Source organism: Anomalospiza imberbis, chromosome 25 (assembly GCF_031753505.1).
Source record: "Anomalospiza imberbis isolate Cuckoo-Finch-1a 21T00152 chromosome 25, ASM3175350v1, whole genome shotgun sequence".
NCBI lineage: Eukaryota > Metazoa > Chordata > Aves > Passeriformes > Viduidae > Anomalospiza > Anomalospiza imberbis.
Window position 1 is genome coordinate 1,635,038 of NC_089705.1, and position 16,051 is coordinate 1,651,088.

At 54.6% G+C, this 16,051-nt stretch overlaps 1 protein-coding gene and 1 long non-coding RNA gene across 9 annotated transcripts in view; one reads left to right on the top strand and one right to left on the bottom strand.

Annotated features, from left to right (window-relative positions):
- Positions 1-16,051, bottom strand: part of LOC137462409 (uncharacterized) — a 405,163-nt gene that overhangs the window by 302,360 nt on the left and 86,752 nt on the right. The gene's annotated exons all lie outside the window — the stretch shown is intronic.
- HIVEP3 (HIVEP zinc finger 3) overlaps positions 1-16,051 on the top strand; it is a 253,756-nt gene that overhangs the window by 130,244 nt on the left and 107,461 nt on the right. For 7 of the 8 annotated variants that reach the window (XM_068172672.1, XM_068172674.1, XM_068172675.1 and 4 more), the window contains one exon: positions 6,941-7,033. The exons of the other annotated variant lie outside the window; for it this stretch is intronic. The gene's annotated coding sequence lies outside the window, so the exon portion shown is untranslated. The remainder of the gene's footprint in view (positions 1-6,940; positions 7,034-16,051) is intronic. 8 annotated transcript variants of the gene reach the window in all.

Genomic DNA, 16,051 nt, shown 5'->3' on the forward strand with positions numbered 1-16,051 from the left:
AAGGGGCTTGGGCTTCTGGGCCCAGACTATTTCAAATGAATCCAGCTCAGGAAAGGTGCCAGGAGGGATTTCCAGGAGCAGAGGGAGCTCAGGAGATGTTGGTGCTGCTGCCTGAGCCTGAAACTCCTGAAGGTTCTCATTTCCCATTCAGAGATTGACAGCCAGGGTTGGAAAAGGTTGTTAAATATATCTGAAATGTGGTGGGTTCACAGGTTTCTGCTGCTCTAGATTTCCCAAGGGGAGAGGTGATGTGGAAAGAACATTCCCTGTCCCCTCTTCAGTCAGGAGTGGGAATGCTCAGACTTGGGCTGTGGGCTTTACAATGAAAAAATCTTCATGGAATGATTTGGATTGGAAGGAACTTCAGTCCCATCCAGTGCCACCCTCAGGGATACCTCCCACTGTTCCAGGTGCTGCCAGCCCTGTCCAGCCTGGCCTTGGGCACTGCCAGGGCTCCAGGGGTGCCTCAGCTGCTCTTGACACTCTGTGAGAGCCCAAACCTCTCCAACAAGGCCTTGCCAGGCTCTAAACCCCCCTGCATTTTCCACTGGGAAATAGCACTGGGGGGACCTGGAGAAGAGGAGGCCCAGAGGTGACCTCATTGCTCTCCACAACTCCCTGAAGGGAGGTTGTGGACAGGTGGAGTCGGTCTCTTCCACCGGGCAGCACTGACAGAAAAAGAGAACACAGTCTCAAGCTACGTCAGGGAAGGTACAGGTTGGATATTAGGAAAAAATATTCACCGCAAGAATAATAAAGCACTGGAATTGTCTTCCCAGGGAGGTGGTGGAATCCCCATCTCTGGATGTGTTGAAAAAAAGACTGGACATGGCACTTGGTGCTATAGTCTAGTTGAGGTGTTGGGGCACAGGTTGGACTTGATGATCTTAGAGGTCTCTTCCAACCTCATTATTCTGTGATTCTGCAACCTGGAACCATCCAGGAAATCATTATTTTCTTTCCTTTATCCATTTTGTGCAATGGTTTTTGGTCCTGGTTTTCATCCTTGATTCAGGAATCTGAATACCAGAGTGGTTTGGGTGGGAGGGGATCTTAAATCCCAGCCCATTCCACCCCAGGGACAGCTCCCAACATCCCAGGCTGCTCCAAGCCCCAATGTCCAGCCTGGCCTTGGGCACTGCCAGGGATCCAGGGGCAGCCACAGCAGCTCTGGGAATTCCAGCCCAGCCCCTCCCCACCCTCCCAGGGAACAATTCCCAATTCCCAAGATCCCATCCAGCCCTGCCCTCTGACAGTGGGAACCATTCCCTGTGTCCTGTCCCTCCAAACCCTCATAGAAAGGAAAAATAAAAAGTAACAAAAATCACAGCAAAGTGCAAACGTTGTGTTAAAGTGCTTCACACAGAGCCAGACACGAGCACATTGAAGATTTTGGGTTAAAAAAACGCTGTAAGTTTTTTAAGATTTATTTTTCCCCAGGGTCCTTCACCCTGCCCATGACACCCTCAATGCCCTGGGGTTGATCTCTGTGCCTCAACACCCTGAAAGGTGTTTTTTAGGTAGTTTTCCTTTAAACAGCACAAATGGCCTTTCAGGGCAATCCACCCAGAGGTGTTTGCCCGGTGCTGGTGGCTCCTCTTGGGCAGAAAATTGTGGTTTTGCTTAAATTGGAAAATGAAGGTCCAGGTTCCCTGGAGACTCCTGTTCCTGCTGCAGGGGCAGGAAAACATGGGGTGAAGCTCAGGCCATGCTGACTTTTGTGGAAATCCTTTGTTAGAAACTCTTTAGCCAGGAAAGGGACTGTGCTGAGGTGCAGGGGGTTAAACAACCACATCTCCCTCCTCAGCCCGAGCTCAGAGCCTTTTCCTCCCCATCCCTCACCTCAGCCTGGCCCAGGCTGTGCAAAAATTATCCAGTGCCTGAAAAGGCCTCTGTCAAACTGTCCCCACCTCTCCTGGTGGGTTGTTGGTTTTTTGGTGGTTTTTTTTTTTTTTTTTTTACTCATTTTTCCACCCTTTCTGCTGCACAGCAGCTCCTTGGAGCACCCTGCATGCTTCCAGCTGTTCCCAGCCTATTCCTCTCCGCCTAAAATCCATTTATAGAGCCTAAAAATGCTGCCAGGACTTCCAGCTTCTCCATCCACACAGCTGCAGAGCTGCTCGTGGGGTAACCTGGTGGGAATGGAGGTTCCCAGCAAAGAGCTGCGAATCCAGTGTGGGAACCAGGAAGTTTCCTCTCGGTTCTCCCACGGATTTCCTGTGCAGCCCTCAAGGAATCACTTCACCTTCCTGGGGCAGAGTCTTCCCATCCGGGGAAAATGTCAGGGGATCCACGAATCCTGTGGGACTGGGAAGGCTGGCAGAGCTGGAGGTGTTCCCCTGGAGAGGAAAAGGCTCCAGGGAGAGCTCAGAGCCCCTCCAGGGCCTGAAGGGGCTCCAGGAGAGCTGGAGAGGGACTGGGGACAAGGCCTGCAGGGACAGGACACAGGGAATGGCTCCCACTGCCAGAGGGCAGGGATGGATGGGATCTTGGGAATTGGGAATTGTTCCCTGGGAGGGTGGGGAGGGGCTGGGCTGGAATTCCCAGAGCAGCTGGGGCTGCCCCTGGATCCCTGGCAGTACCCAAGGCCAGGATGGACATTGGGGCTTGGAGCACCTAGGACAGGGGGAGGTGTCCCTGGGGGTGGCACTGGATGGACTATAAAGTCCTTCCAGCCCAAATATTCCATGATTCTGTGACTTCTGTGAATTCCTGGGACTGTGTCTTCCCAGGAGAGGCAGCTGATGGGAGCAGAGGTGCTGCAGTCTCTCCCTGGGTGAGGTTTTCACAAGAACTCCTCCCAGCCCATTCTCAGCTCATCTCCATCTGACAAAAAACAAAATAAAAAAAGGAAGGAAGAGCGTGGATGTGTCAGGAGGAGCTGATCTGTGTGCCTGGGCTGCTAAAATCCTGGGTGGGGAGCTGCTGAGGGCACTGGGGGCTCTTATACAGCCCCTGAGGTGTCACCAGCTTGGGGACACGGAGTGAAGGTGAGATTTCTTTGGTGGCTGCTCCTGCTTCTGATTTGGGCTCCTTGTGGTTCTCTCCATGCTCTGGAGCTGTATTTCATTGATTCCATGTCCACCCAAATATCTGAGTCCAGTCTTAGATGAAGAATCTGGGTTTCGTCTCCCTCCCAGTCCCTTCTCTTGCAGAGGCCTCCTGCTCAGTCCAGGTTTTGTGGCCTCCAAGTGACAAACCTTGGGCTGTTCCTGGCCCCTCCTGACGTCATTAAGGTTGGAAAAAAAATCTCCAAAATGATCAAATTCAAGCACTAACCCAGCGCTGCCAGGCCCACCACTAACCCCTGTCCCCAAGTGCTACATCCAGATGTTTTCTGAGCACTTCCAGGTGACTCCATGCTGCCCTGGGCACTGCATTCCTATGCTTTCAGGAAATCAATTTTCCCTGATATCCAGCTTAAACCTCACCTGGTGCAATCCGGGCTGGCTCCTCCTGTCTCAGCAGAGCTGGGCAGCGCAGAGCTCCATGTGTGGCCCGATCCCAGTGCCGGGAGCAGCTCCCATGGGAAAGGTCCCTGGAGGAGGAAACAGCCCCATTTCCAGTGTTTATCAAAAGGAGTGGGAGGCTGCGAGTCCTCGAGGGCTCTGTGGGGCATCCAGAGTCTGGCTCCATCCCTGGGATTCCTTAAAGACCTTGAGCACCTGCCCCTGGTGACATCGCAGTGACACCTCAGTGACACCCTGGTGACTCAGGCTCCAGCCTGGCCTTGGGCACTGCCAGGGATCCAGGGGCAGCCCCAGCTGCTCTGGGAATTCTGGCCCAGCCCCTCCCCACCCTCCCAGGGAACAATTCCCAATTCCCAGGATCCCATCCATCCCTGCCCTCTGGCAGTGGGAGCCATTCCCTGTGTCCTGTCCCTGCAGGCCATGTCCCCAGTCCCTCTCCAGCTCTCCTGGAGCCCCACTTTGATCGCCAAAAATCCAAGGAAAAAGCAATAACTACCCGAGCATAAAGAAATATATATATCAAAAGTCCCCAAACTCCAAACAAAGAAATATTTCAAACCAACCAACCAGTCAGGGAGGAGCAGCAGGAGAGCAAAATGAAACAAATAAAACCTCTTTATCCCAGGCTCTGATTCTCCTTTCTGGCCGGAAGGAGAGCAGCTGAAATTGGGTGTGAAATGGGGCTGTTGAGGAAATAACGCGATTGTAGGAAATGTGTTATGGGGTATTTCCTTGGGTTTAGCACCAAGAGCGTTTTGGGGGGGCCGTTTAGGGGGTGTTGCCTCTTGGGATGGTTGGAGACGAGCCAGGCTGGTGTTTTGATAGATTTATTCATTATCCTGCAAAGCAACATCACGGAGCAAAGGGACAGCTCTGGGGGTGTCCACCCCAAAAAGCACATCCTGCAACTTCCTCATTTACTGTCATTCTTTCTATCAGGGAGACTTCACAACTGGTTTTTTTGACTTAACCCTGACTTTATGGAGCTGGAGTCAGATGGGAACGGAGCCAGTGGAATGGGGATGATGTTTTTTTTCTCTTTTCAAACATTTTCGGTGTAGCAGTAAAGGGGAGCTGGGATGTGCCAGCTCTGGGGTGTAGCTGCTTTCACCAGGGAATATTTGAGCAGGTACACCCCAGAGAGCAGCAGGCAGTTATCAAACACCTCCTGAGGGGCTGAGCAAAACAATCCTGCCCGGAGCTCTCATTTTCCCCAGGTCCAGGAGGACTTTACTGACCTCAGACAGTGGAACAGAAGCGTTGTGCTGAGTAAGCAGATGTCATTTAAATGTAAACACAGCCTGGGCTGCAGGGCCCTGCTTCTGCTTTCTCCTAAAAAAAACAGGCTGCCTCTTCCCAGCTGCCTGGAGCACTCGGGTGTCTGACTCTGTCCTCAGAGCTCAGCTTGGGCTGCCCAGAGCTGGGATCCTCAGTGGGAATTGACAGGGAATCCCTTTGTCTCCCTTTTTATCCCAAGGGTTTTGGCTTCTCCTTTGGATGGGAGTGGTCACAGAATCCTGGAATGGTTTGGGTGGGGAGGGAACTTAAATCCCACCCAGTGCCACCCCTGCCATGGCAGGGACACCTCCCACTGACCCAGGCTGCTCCAAGCCCCAGTGTCCAGCCTGGCCTTGGGCACTGCCAGGGATCCAGGGACAGCCACAGCTGCTCTGGGAATTCTGGCCCAGCCCCTCCCCACCCTCCCAGGGAACAATTCCCAGTTCCCAATCTCCCATCCATCCCTGCCCTCTGGCAGTGGGAGCCATTCCCTGGGTCCTGTCCCTCCAGGCCTTGTCCCCAGTCCCTCTCCAGCTCTCTTGTAGGCCAACTCTGAACACCAAAAATCCAAGGAAATAGCGATAGCTACCTGAGCATAAAGCGATAAATATCAAACTCCAAACACAGAAATAATCCAAACCAACCAACCAAAAAAAAAAAAAAAAATCAAAGCCTGGGATGTGTTGTAGGGATCCATCAGGCACAGGGCCGGTGGTGGGCAGCTCCATGGATGGGGCGTGAGGAACCCGGAGTTCCCTGCGCTGGAAACCCTGGCAGGGCCGGGTTGTCCCGGCTGTCCCCAGTGTCCCCGTTGTCCCTGTTTTCCCTGCTGTCTCTGGCTGTTGCCAGTGTCCCCGCTGTCCCCCTCTCCCCGACTGTCCCCCGCTCTCCGCTGTCTCTGACTGTCCCCAGTGTCCCGGCTGTCCCCACGGGGATGCTCCGGGAGAGGCTCTCGGTGCCCCCGGGCGGGTCTGCCCCGCTGCCGCTCCCACTCCGCATCCCGAGGGAAGGGCTCCGGCTGCCGGGAGAGGAGCGAAGAGGAGCGGAGAGGAGCGGAGGGGCTCCCTCGCCATGCGCTGCCGGGGGCGGCCGCCGCGGGCAGCGCCGGTGCGGGAACGCTGAGAGCCGGGGCAGATGGGGAGGGACGAGGAGGAGGAGGATGCGGGGGAGGCAGGCGGCGGGAGGGATGGAGAAGGAAGGGAGGCGGCGGGAGAGCCGCGCTCAGCGCCGGGCCCGCAGTGCTGCCTCGGCCGCCGGGACCCCCCGGCTCCCCCCGGCCCCTGCAGGCAAGGAGGGGTGGGAATCACGGCTCGGGCGATGGGAAGGGCTGTGGCGAGCAGGGGGGGGGCAGCTCGGAGCCGCTCCCGTGTCCGGCCCGCCCAGGTCGGCCCCGGGCGGGGCAGCGGCACCGGTCAGCGGCCGGAGCATCCCTGGGGATGGAGGATTCCCGGGGCTCGAGGATCTCAGAGCTGCAGGGTCCCCCTGGCCGGAGGATCCCGCTGCTGGAGGACACCCAGAACTGGAGGATCCCCAGAACCGGAGGATCCCCGGGGCTGGAGGATCCCCAAAACTGGATAATCCCCAGGACTGGAAGATCCCTGTGTCCAGAGGATCCCTGTGTCCAGAGGATCCCTGCGGCCGGAAGATCCCTGCGGCCGGAGGATCCCTGCGGCCGGAGGATCCCTGTGTCCAGAGGATCCCGCGGCCGGAGGATCCCTGTGTCCGGAGGATCCCGCGGCCGGAGGATCCCTGTGTCCAGAGGATCCCGCGGCCGGAGGATCCCGCGGCCGGAGGATCCCTGTGTCCAGAGGATCCCGCGGCCGGAGGATCCCTGTGTCCGGAGGATCCCTGTGTCCGGAGGATCCCTGTGTCCGGAGGATCCCGCGGCCGGAGGATCCCGCGGCCGGAGGATCCCTGTGTCCGGAGGATCCCTGTGTCCGGAGGATCCCGCGGCCGGAGGATCCCGCGGCCGGAGGATCCCGCGGCCGGAGGATCCCTGTGTCCGGAGGATCCCTGTATCCGGAGGATCCCTGTGTCCGGAGGATCCCGCGGCCGCGCGCGGAGCCCCAGCCACCGCTTGACAACAGGAAACAATGTGGAGTGAATGGAAAAAGGGGGAGGCGCTGCCCGAGCGACTTCCCTTGACATCACTGCCCAAATAAGGAGCTTTAAACCAACCTTTTCTATTGCAGCGCGGCAGAAGATCCCCCTGGAGCCGCGGGGTCCAGCCTGGCGCCGGCAGAGCCATGGGAGAGCCGCGGCTGCCGCGCGGGGGGCGAGTGCAGGTAACGCCGAGCGCGTCCCCCGGGCCCGGCTCCGTGCGTGTGCGGGTGCGTGCCCGCAGAGCGCAGCTTTGCTGCTGTTCCATCGCGTGTCAGCCGTGCCCAGCGCCGGGAGGGCACGGCAGGGCTCAGGCGTCACCGGTGGCACAAGGACACCCGCCGGTGAGGTCACCGCAGTGGGTAACCAGGAGCTGGGTGTCGGTGATTTTAATTTTTTTTCCCTCCTGGGCACAGCGCGTTGTTGGACACCCCGAGGGGGTTGTGGCTCTTGATCGGCCGCCAGCAACTCCGGGGGTTGCGCTGGCACCGCCACAAGCTCGGGCTCTTAATTGGCGGCCGGCCCTAATGAGGAGCCGGGCGCTGGGGCTGAGCTGAGCGCCGGGCTGAGCTGTCTGCCTGTCTGGGACGGATTTCCTCCTTATCACTCGCACAGGAAAGCGAGCGGGGAGCCGAGGGGTTGTTCTGGGGCCACACGTGATGCGACAGGAGCTGTGCCAGCGAAACCCCTGCGGGAGCTCCTGCCAAGCAGGATGTTGGATGTCCCCAAGCCACGGCTGGACCTGCTGTCCCTGGGCTTGACCCGCGGGGAGTTTTTATCCCTTTTAAGCGTTCCTTGATTAGCACCTGCTCATCAGCAGAAAATGAGGCAGCTTTAAAAATGCATTAAGGCTGAGTTAAATGAGTGCTAACGAGTTAAGCTCCTTAATTCTCCTCGATGGAAATTAATAACGCCTTTGATGCGCCCAGAGGTGCGATCGGTGCCTCCCGGGCTGAGCTGCTCTATGCAAATGCGGGCATTGTTATTCCGGAAAAAGGCGTTGTGCGTGGTTTGCTTTTCCCCCCTTCTCGTTCCTGAGCTCCCCGGCCGTGCTGAGAGGGTCTGGCACTTTTAGCCAGTTCCAGGCTGGCGCGAGGAAGCGGCTGGGGCAGCTGACACGGTGATTTATGGTGTGAGCAATACAATCCAAGCCCTGCTCCGCTGCCCGGGGATCACCTGCAGCTCCCAGGCTTTGAGTTTCCCCGGCGCTGAAGGATTGTTCCTGTCAGGGCACGGAGCCAGGTTTTACCTGGGCTGTCTGGCCGTCCTGCTGACCCCTCTGTCCCGACTCCCACTTCTCCCGATTTATTTGGCGTCACTGACCCTCCAGGAAGGTGTTTGTGCTTGTGGGGACTCGTGTTTTCCTCACAATCCCGGTGCTTCGGGAACTTGTCCTGTGGATTCTTGTGGGAAAATGTTCCCGATGGCAGCAGAGCGCATTTCCTCAGTCAGAGCAGCTGGGGTCGGTGGGATGCTGCGATTCTCACTCGGCTCACGGGTGTCAGAAGGCTCCAAAATGTCACATTGTCCTCACCCCCTTCTGCCGTGCCCTTCTTAGCTGCAGGGTGCTGGAAATAGGATTTCTTTCACCCTTCAGGGGAGGGTGCAGAGACCCTGGGGCGGGACAGGGGGGTTGAGCTGTGCTGTTCTGAGCTGGTTCCCAGGAATTCTGCCCCAGGGTTTGCCCTGCGGCTGGTGAAAGTTTCTCTGCAGTCCTTGCTAAGGAAGATAAGCCCAAGCTCTGTAGAGGGCCTGTGTGAACTGTGCATCAGAGAAAAAAAAAAAAAACTTGCAGGAGTTACTGGCTGATTAATTAATGAGCATGTTGGCAGCAAACTGCTGCAGCAGGGCTGGGGCTGTGTCCTCTGGGGCACAAGTGCGGTGCAGCCCCCCAGAAATCCTCCGAGGAGCCTGGAGAAGTTCCTGCAGCCCGAAGAAAGGGGATTCACTCCCCGTGAGTGACCATTTTCCTCATCATCCACCACGGGCACTTCTCCCTTCCCTGTGCTGGCCCTCCTCCATTCCAGGAGCGTTGTGCAGCTCCTTCCCCGCGCTTCGAGCACAGGAACAAGGCACCCTCAGAAGGTTTCTGTGCCCCCTGCTCTGCTCAGAGGCTGCCCCAGGTGCGGGAGAGGCGGCAGAGCAGAGCCAGGACCGCAGGCTCTGCCGGTCGGGCTTTGCTGGCCGGGCAGGGGCGCATTCCCAGCCGGGCTGGGCTCGGGGGGCAGCGAAGTCCCAAATGTTTGGAGTTCGCTCTTGGAAAACACGGCTCAGGAGAATGGCTCAGTGTTCGGGGCAGCGTGATCGGATGTGGGGAACCACTCCGGGGAGCCGCGGGTGAGTCCCGGCAGCGGCGCTCCCGAAAATAACATTTATCCTGAAGCGAACAACAGAAGCGCTGTTGAGAAACCTCCCCCGGGCCGCGGGGCCGGGGCAGCGCTGCCTTGGGAGCTTTCCCGGGAAGCCGAGGCAGCAGGGAAGTGTGTCCTGGAGGGAAATCACCGCGGCCATCCTGGGGATTGGGTGGCAGCCCGGTAATGAGGGGCTCCTGGGAACTCCCCGCGCGTCACTGGCACGGTCCCAGGGCCGTGTCCAGCTGCTCCTGCCTCAGCAAAGCTGATTTTCCTCCGCCTTCCTGCGGCCCCCCCGCTCCCGAGGCTCCCGCTGCCTCCAGCTCTGCTGTCAGAACTTCTGGCCGCACGTGTTGAACACCGAAAGTGCCTCAGCAGCCTCTAGAGCGCCTCAAAGCCTTGGGTTTCTTGGCAAGGGGAGGGTCAAACGGAGGGAAAAAGGAAAATTACCCTCTGGGAAGGAGAGCGATTTATTTCAAATATACATTCAGCACCATTCATTGTCCGTGCCTTTTGAAAGGCTGCTTGTTAGGGGATTTTATGGCTCTGCTGGGATCTGCGGGGCTGCTTGGGATGCAGGGAAATGTTTATTCTGTTTTCCACCCTGCCTGTTCCATTTGCTGAGCTCTCCCTTCCCACCTCTGGCTCGTTAATCCGGGGCCGTTCCTCGCTGAGCTGAGACCACCTTGCAAGAGGATGGAGGTTATTTGTGCTCCCGCTGTGCCCTGGCTGGAATTCCAGAAATTGGGCTTTCCCAGGGCACTCAGCTGCGATCCTGCTCCCTGCAATCGGGGCAGGAATCACAAATAAAGGAGATTTTCATCTTGCCCGGCTCTAATTACGAGACTGCAGAAGGTGAAGCTCCTAACAAGCATCAAAGGGCGCTTTGTGTGTCCGTGCTGAGGGGGCTGGGGGGGTTCAGGCACTCAGAAAACATTTGGGGAGAGTGGATGTGGCCATAAATCATCTTTGGTCTCCACGCTACCTCATTTTCTCTGCAAAGCCCCTAGCCAAGCCCAGCCTCTCCTCCCTGGGGAAGCCCAGGTTATCACAAGCCCCTGCAGTGCTGATTTTTGTACATTTCCCACTTTGTGGAGCTGTCAGAGGAGCCGAACAGGGCCTGCAGGTGCAGCAGGTGAGGGAATGAGCCCCGCAGAGCCGGGATGGGATGGGCACAGCCATCCCTGGGTGTTTACAGTGGAAACCTGAGCGGCCTCTTCCCGCAGAGGAACAGGAACCAACCCATTCAAAACCTCGATGGTATTTTTGTAACCATTTTTTTTAAATTGTTGTTGTTTGTTTCCAGCTGGATGGAAAAATTGCAGTTTGGGGACGCTTTCCTTCCTTCTGGGAAGTGCTTGGCAACTCTGGAGCTGGGATAAGTGAGGGGAAAACATGAGCTCAGGTTTTCCTACCTTCCCAAAATGGACTTGCTGTAAGCCAGGGCTGCTTGCTGCTCAGTGCCTTGAAGCCAGGCTCCATCCCAGGTGCTTTTTAGGAGTTTTTGGGCCCAAAATCAGAGGAGAGCATCTTCAGCATTGGGGGAAACCTCACTAAACCCTTCCTTGTGCTAATGAGCTTCAGCAGCTCCTCAGTCTCCAGATCCTAAATTGTCTTTCAGCCCATCCATCATTCCTTTCCTGGACTTTGGAGGGTCACCTGCTCGTTAGAGTGTTATCAGACTCTGGGGTTTCAGTTACTTTGCTCTGATTCTCCAGTAATCCTACAGATTTCAGGCAGAGTTCTGTCAGAAAACAGCAGGATCCAGCTGAATTCAGACCTGGGATTTGGGGCTCTCCCAAATCCGATGCACCCAGACATTCAGGGCTTTGCTGAGCCCTCGCTTGGTGCTGCAGTTCAGAGGGGAAACCCCAGGAGAATCCCATAAAATTGAGCCTGGCCCTTTTCCCAGCAAGCTTGGGCTGAAGGGCAGTGATTCCCTGAATCCAGGGGATGAACCCCAACTTCGCCTTGCTCAGGTGGCCTCTCCTGAAGGGTTCCCTCACACCAAAGGCTCAGAGCCACACGGGCAGCAGGTCTGTGACTGTTTATTGTCACTTTGCAGGGGAATTAGGAGGAGATTTCTGCCTCAGGAGCTGCAGGACTGGCCTCCTCCACCCTCAGCTGTGGGATCCACCTGCTGCAGGTGATGGAGTGGTTGTCATTTAGGCTGTGAGGGATTGGAAATTGGGAAGCTCTGATGGGTTTTAGGAGCTTTCAAGGGGTTCAGGAAGAACCCCTGAGCCTGGATTTGTGCCTGCCTCAAGCAATGGGAGATTCCCAGGGAAAAGGGTGGCATAGGAGGGCTCTCCCCATTCCCTGCTGGATCCCAAGGGATGCACGGAGTGAGCCCGGGACAGAGCTGAGGGTTTGGCACTGACAGGGATGTGCCTCAGAGCTTTCCATGAGGCATTGCTGACTCTTCAAATGGCTGCCCACGGGTTTCCTGTGTTCCCTCCCTTCAAGGGTTTTGGGGTTTGTTCCCTTTCTGTGGACAAACAGAATAAATTTATGTCTATTATTTATAAATATTTGTATATTTACTGAATATATATATATTTACTGAATAAATTTTTATCTATTATATATATATTTGTATATTTACTGAATAAATTTATATCTATTATATATAAATATTTGTATATTTACTGAATAAATTTGTAAATTAAAGTGATAGCGTTCTAAATTAAAGCTATGGGAAAAAAGATGGGGCTGAAATGAGTCAAGTAGAAATGAAAAATAAGAAATATTCCTAAAGTCCACGTGGATGGATTCCCATGGATGCTTTTGGAAAGCCCTGGAATGGTCTCATCACCTGTAAATCAGGAGCTGGGCTGGAAATTGGACTTGTCCCTTTTGTCCCAGGGCTGTAAATCTGAGCAACACCCCTGGGACCCTTCAGCCACACTGAGTTCAGTGATTCTTATATTCTTTCTGCAGCAAATGACTCGGATTTGAGGCCTCTTGGCATCCCAGCTGGTCTGAACTGGGAGGAGGGGCATGGAGGGGCAGGACAGAGCTTTTTTTGGGATGTATTTCAGAACCCACTGAAAATCTGCTGGGTCTTTGCACATTTTGGAGAGGCAGATAAAGTTTGGGCTGTGTTTGAGAGGAAGAGGCCTTCGCCCTGGATGTGAGGAGTGTTTGTCTGGGGAACAAAACGGAGCAGAGGAAGGTCAGGCTGGAACCAGGGGCAAAAATAGAGCTGGAGATGCCTCCAGCAAAAGTGAGGCTGCTCTGAGCTGGAAGGAAAGCAGAGCTGGGTGTTTAATTACCTCCCACCATCTTGCCCGTGGTGCTGAGGTATTTCCTTCATGACTTTCTCAGGCTAAAATTAACAAAACCTGAAGAGAAACCACTCTTCATCGCTCTGTTTACGTGAGAAAATTGGCTGGGGCACAACAGAGTGACCACTGTAGTCTGGAATAAGTGTGTGCTTCTTCTGGGAGCGAGGATCTCTGCTGGAAGTTGTCCTGCAAGGATTCAAAAGGGTTTGGGGCCAATCTCCTCCTGTGGAAAAGTGCGTGCCTCAGTTCCCACTTCTGTATAATGGGGTTAAAAATATTCTCCCTCGCTCCCAGGAGTGTTGCCACACTCCCCCCACAGCAGTTTGCAAAAGACCACAGAGGTTTTTTTTTTTTCCAGCAGGGTGAAAAACACTAAATAAAAATAAATGGCTGCTATTTAAAATGGTATTCCCAGTAAATGATAGTGGAAGTGCTTCGGGCACAGGGAGTGACTGAAAATAACTGGGACCTGTCACAGAATCCCAAACTGGCTTAGGTGGGAAGGGAACTTCAAGATCCCAATGGGCAGGGACAGCTCCCACTGTCCCAGGCTGCTCCAAGCCCCAGTGTCCAGCCTGGCCTTGGGCACTGCCAGGGATCCAGGGGCAGCCCCAGCTGCTCTGGGAATTCCAGCCCAGCCCCTCCCCACCCTCCCAGGGAACAATTCCCAGTTCCCAAGATCCCATCCATCCCTGCCCTCTGGCAGTGGGAGCCATTCCCTGTGTCCTGTCCCTCCAGGCCTTGTCCCCAGTCCCTCTCCAGCTCTCCTGGAGCCCCTTCAGGCCCTGGAGGGGCTCTGAGCTCTCCCTGGAGCCTTCTCCTCTCCAGGGGAGCACCCCCAGCTCTCCCAGCCTGGCTCAGCCTCATTAATTAAAGATTCCCTGCTCTGTTCACCACTCGGGGCTGGGGCATCTCTGAGGGCCCAGCAGCCACCCCAAAAATGGCTGAAAAGGCAAAAAGAGACCCAAGGATCATTGAAGATTTTACCTGAACCCAAGCTGGCTCCTCAGCCCTCACCTCTGCAGCATCCTCAGTGCCTGAGGAGCCCCCTGCCCTGCTCTGTGCCACTCCAAGGCAATCCTGCCGAATTCCAGGGTGGTTACGAACCCCAAAGCCTCAGTGCCTGGGGAAAGATGCTGAGGAGGGAGCAGAGGTGGTGCAGGAACAGCAGCAGGGGTGAAAGCAGCACTGCCAGACTGAAGAGGTTTTCCCTCACCCCAAGGCAGGGCTGGGTTTGTGGTGGAGCAAAACCCTGCTTTATTATTATTATTATTATATTATCATTATCATTATCATTATTATATCATATCGTATCATATCATATAATAACATATCATATCATATAAGATGTTTATATATTTTTCTTTTTATTATTTATTATTGTTTATTATATATTATTTTATTTATTATTAATTATTATAATTATTCAGGTTTTTGGATGCATTTTGCTGGTTTAGAAAGCATTTTGGAGCTTTTAGGAGGCATTTTGCAGCTTTTGGGATGCATTTTGCTGGTTTAGGATGAATTCTGCTGGTTTAGGATGCATTATGCAGCTTTTAGAAGACATTCTGCAGGTTTTGGGATGAATTTTGCAGGTTTAGGATGCATTTTATAGCTTTTAGGATGTGTTTTGCAGGTTTTAGGATGCATTTTGCAGGTTTTAGGGCTTTAAGGAAGCAAAGGGGAAGTGCCAGCTGAGGTGTTGGTTGCTTTGCAGTCTCCCTGGGCTGGGGCTTTGGGATTCTGGATGGAATTCAGTGTCGTGGCCACGCTCTGCTGCCTGTGGGGTTTGAATCTGGCCCCAGCTGGCAGAAAACGCTTTGTGCTCCTGTTTACATCAATCAGAGCTGGGAACTGACCAGGGCTGGGAGGTGGCAGCTAAAACGTGAGCCCCACAGTTGAATGTTTTAGGTAAACAGGTGTAGAGAGAGAAATTTGTGAATTAAACTGGCAGAAATGCCCTGATGCCATTCCTTGAGGAAATGAGGCTCTGCTGGCATCCAGGGATGCATCTGGGAGACCTCTGGGTGTGGATGTGGCTCCAGAAGAGCTGGAGAGGGACTGGGGACAAAGTACAGGACACAGGGAATGGCTCCCACTGCCAGAGAGCAGGGATGGGTGGGATACTGGGCAGGAATTGGGAAGGAGTCGTGTCAAGCACAAAACCTCTCACCAAAAATCCTGGCTCTTCAGGGGTTTATGATTTTTGAGCCCATTTTTGCCAAACCAGAGCAAAGGGAGCAGTGGCTTGGGCCGTGTGCTATAATAAACCCAGATTCCAATCCAAGTGATAAAACCTGGTCCTTTGTCACACAAATAAATGTGTTGGGCTCTTCCAGAGCTCAGGAGGGCTCTGGAGGGACATGGGGACAAGAGAGATGGGGGAGGGTTCTGGGGAGCAAAATATTCAGGTCTTAATGACAAAAAAAAGGCACTGAATTTGTTCTTTCCTTGAGAGTAAAGAGTTTGAACTAGGGAGGGCTCTTGGTGCAGGAAATAACTTTGGAGAGGTGTTTGCTGGAACAAAACCAGGGTTCTGGTCAAGAAATGTGGAAAGTCAGAGGCACAGCATGGTGGGAATGCACCAAGAGCTCCACAGGGATGGGACCTGCAGCTCTGCCCAGCACAGACCCCAAATCACCCAATCAAATCAGGGGTGGCTCAGGGGAGCCCCCAGACCTGGCACTTCCCCTTTCTGCTGCTGCCCCAGAGCTCAAATCACCTTTCCCAAAGCAGGCCACACCACCTGAGGCTCAGGTGGATAAAATATCCTGAATATTTTAAATTCAGCTGCTTTGGGCTGTGGGCATGGCTCGTTCCTCTGTCCACCACAGCAGTATTTACTCCAAAAGTGCTGCTTTGGCTCAGTGTCCATCATCTGCTGCTCAGGGCTGGCTTTGTCCCCGTCCCCAGTGCTGGGGCAGCCTCTCCTCCCCCTGGGTGTGTGAGAGAGGCAGAGCAGGGGATGTTTTCCATTTCTCCGTGTTATTTCTGGCTCAGCTGCCTGCTCTGTAATCGCTGTGGAAACTGTTATGCTTGGGGGTTCATCAAGGAAAGGCTGCGAGCTCTTCTAGGGAGAAATATCTGCAGCAAGTGGCTGCGATAGTGGTTTCATAAGGGCTGGATTTAATTGGGAACAGTGTTTCCAGGAGGGTTTTGCTGGCTCTGTTTCCCATGGAGGCGAGGAACAGCTGAAGGGAAACGGCAGAGAAGAGCCCCCGGCACGCTGGGAAAGGAGGGGTTGGTGTTGGGACTAAAAAAAAAAAATAAATAAATCAGCTTTTGTTTTGAAGAGGGGGGGAAAAAAGCTGGAAGAGACAGGGGATGTTGTTGGAGGAATGTGAGAAGTTGGAGATGGATGGGATTTGTGGTGGGGGGCATTGGATCCATTAATGGGTGTCCCTTAATGGTCCCGCAGCTGAGCCATGGCCAGGTGGCTCTGGTGGAGTGGCCTGAGGTGGCTTCCTGTGGCTGAGGCTGGGTTTGGGATACCGTGGTTATGACCCCCAAAGCCTCAGTGCCTGTGGAAAGCTGCTGAGGAGGGAGCTGGGGTGGTTCAGGAGCA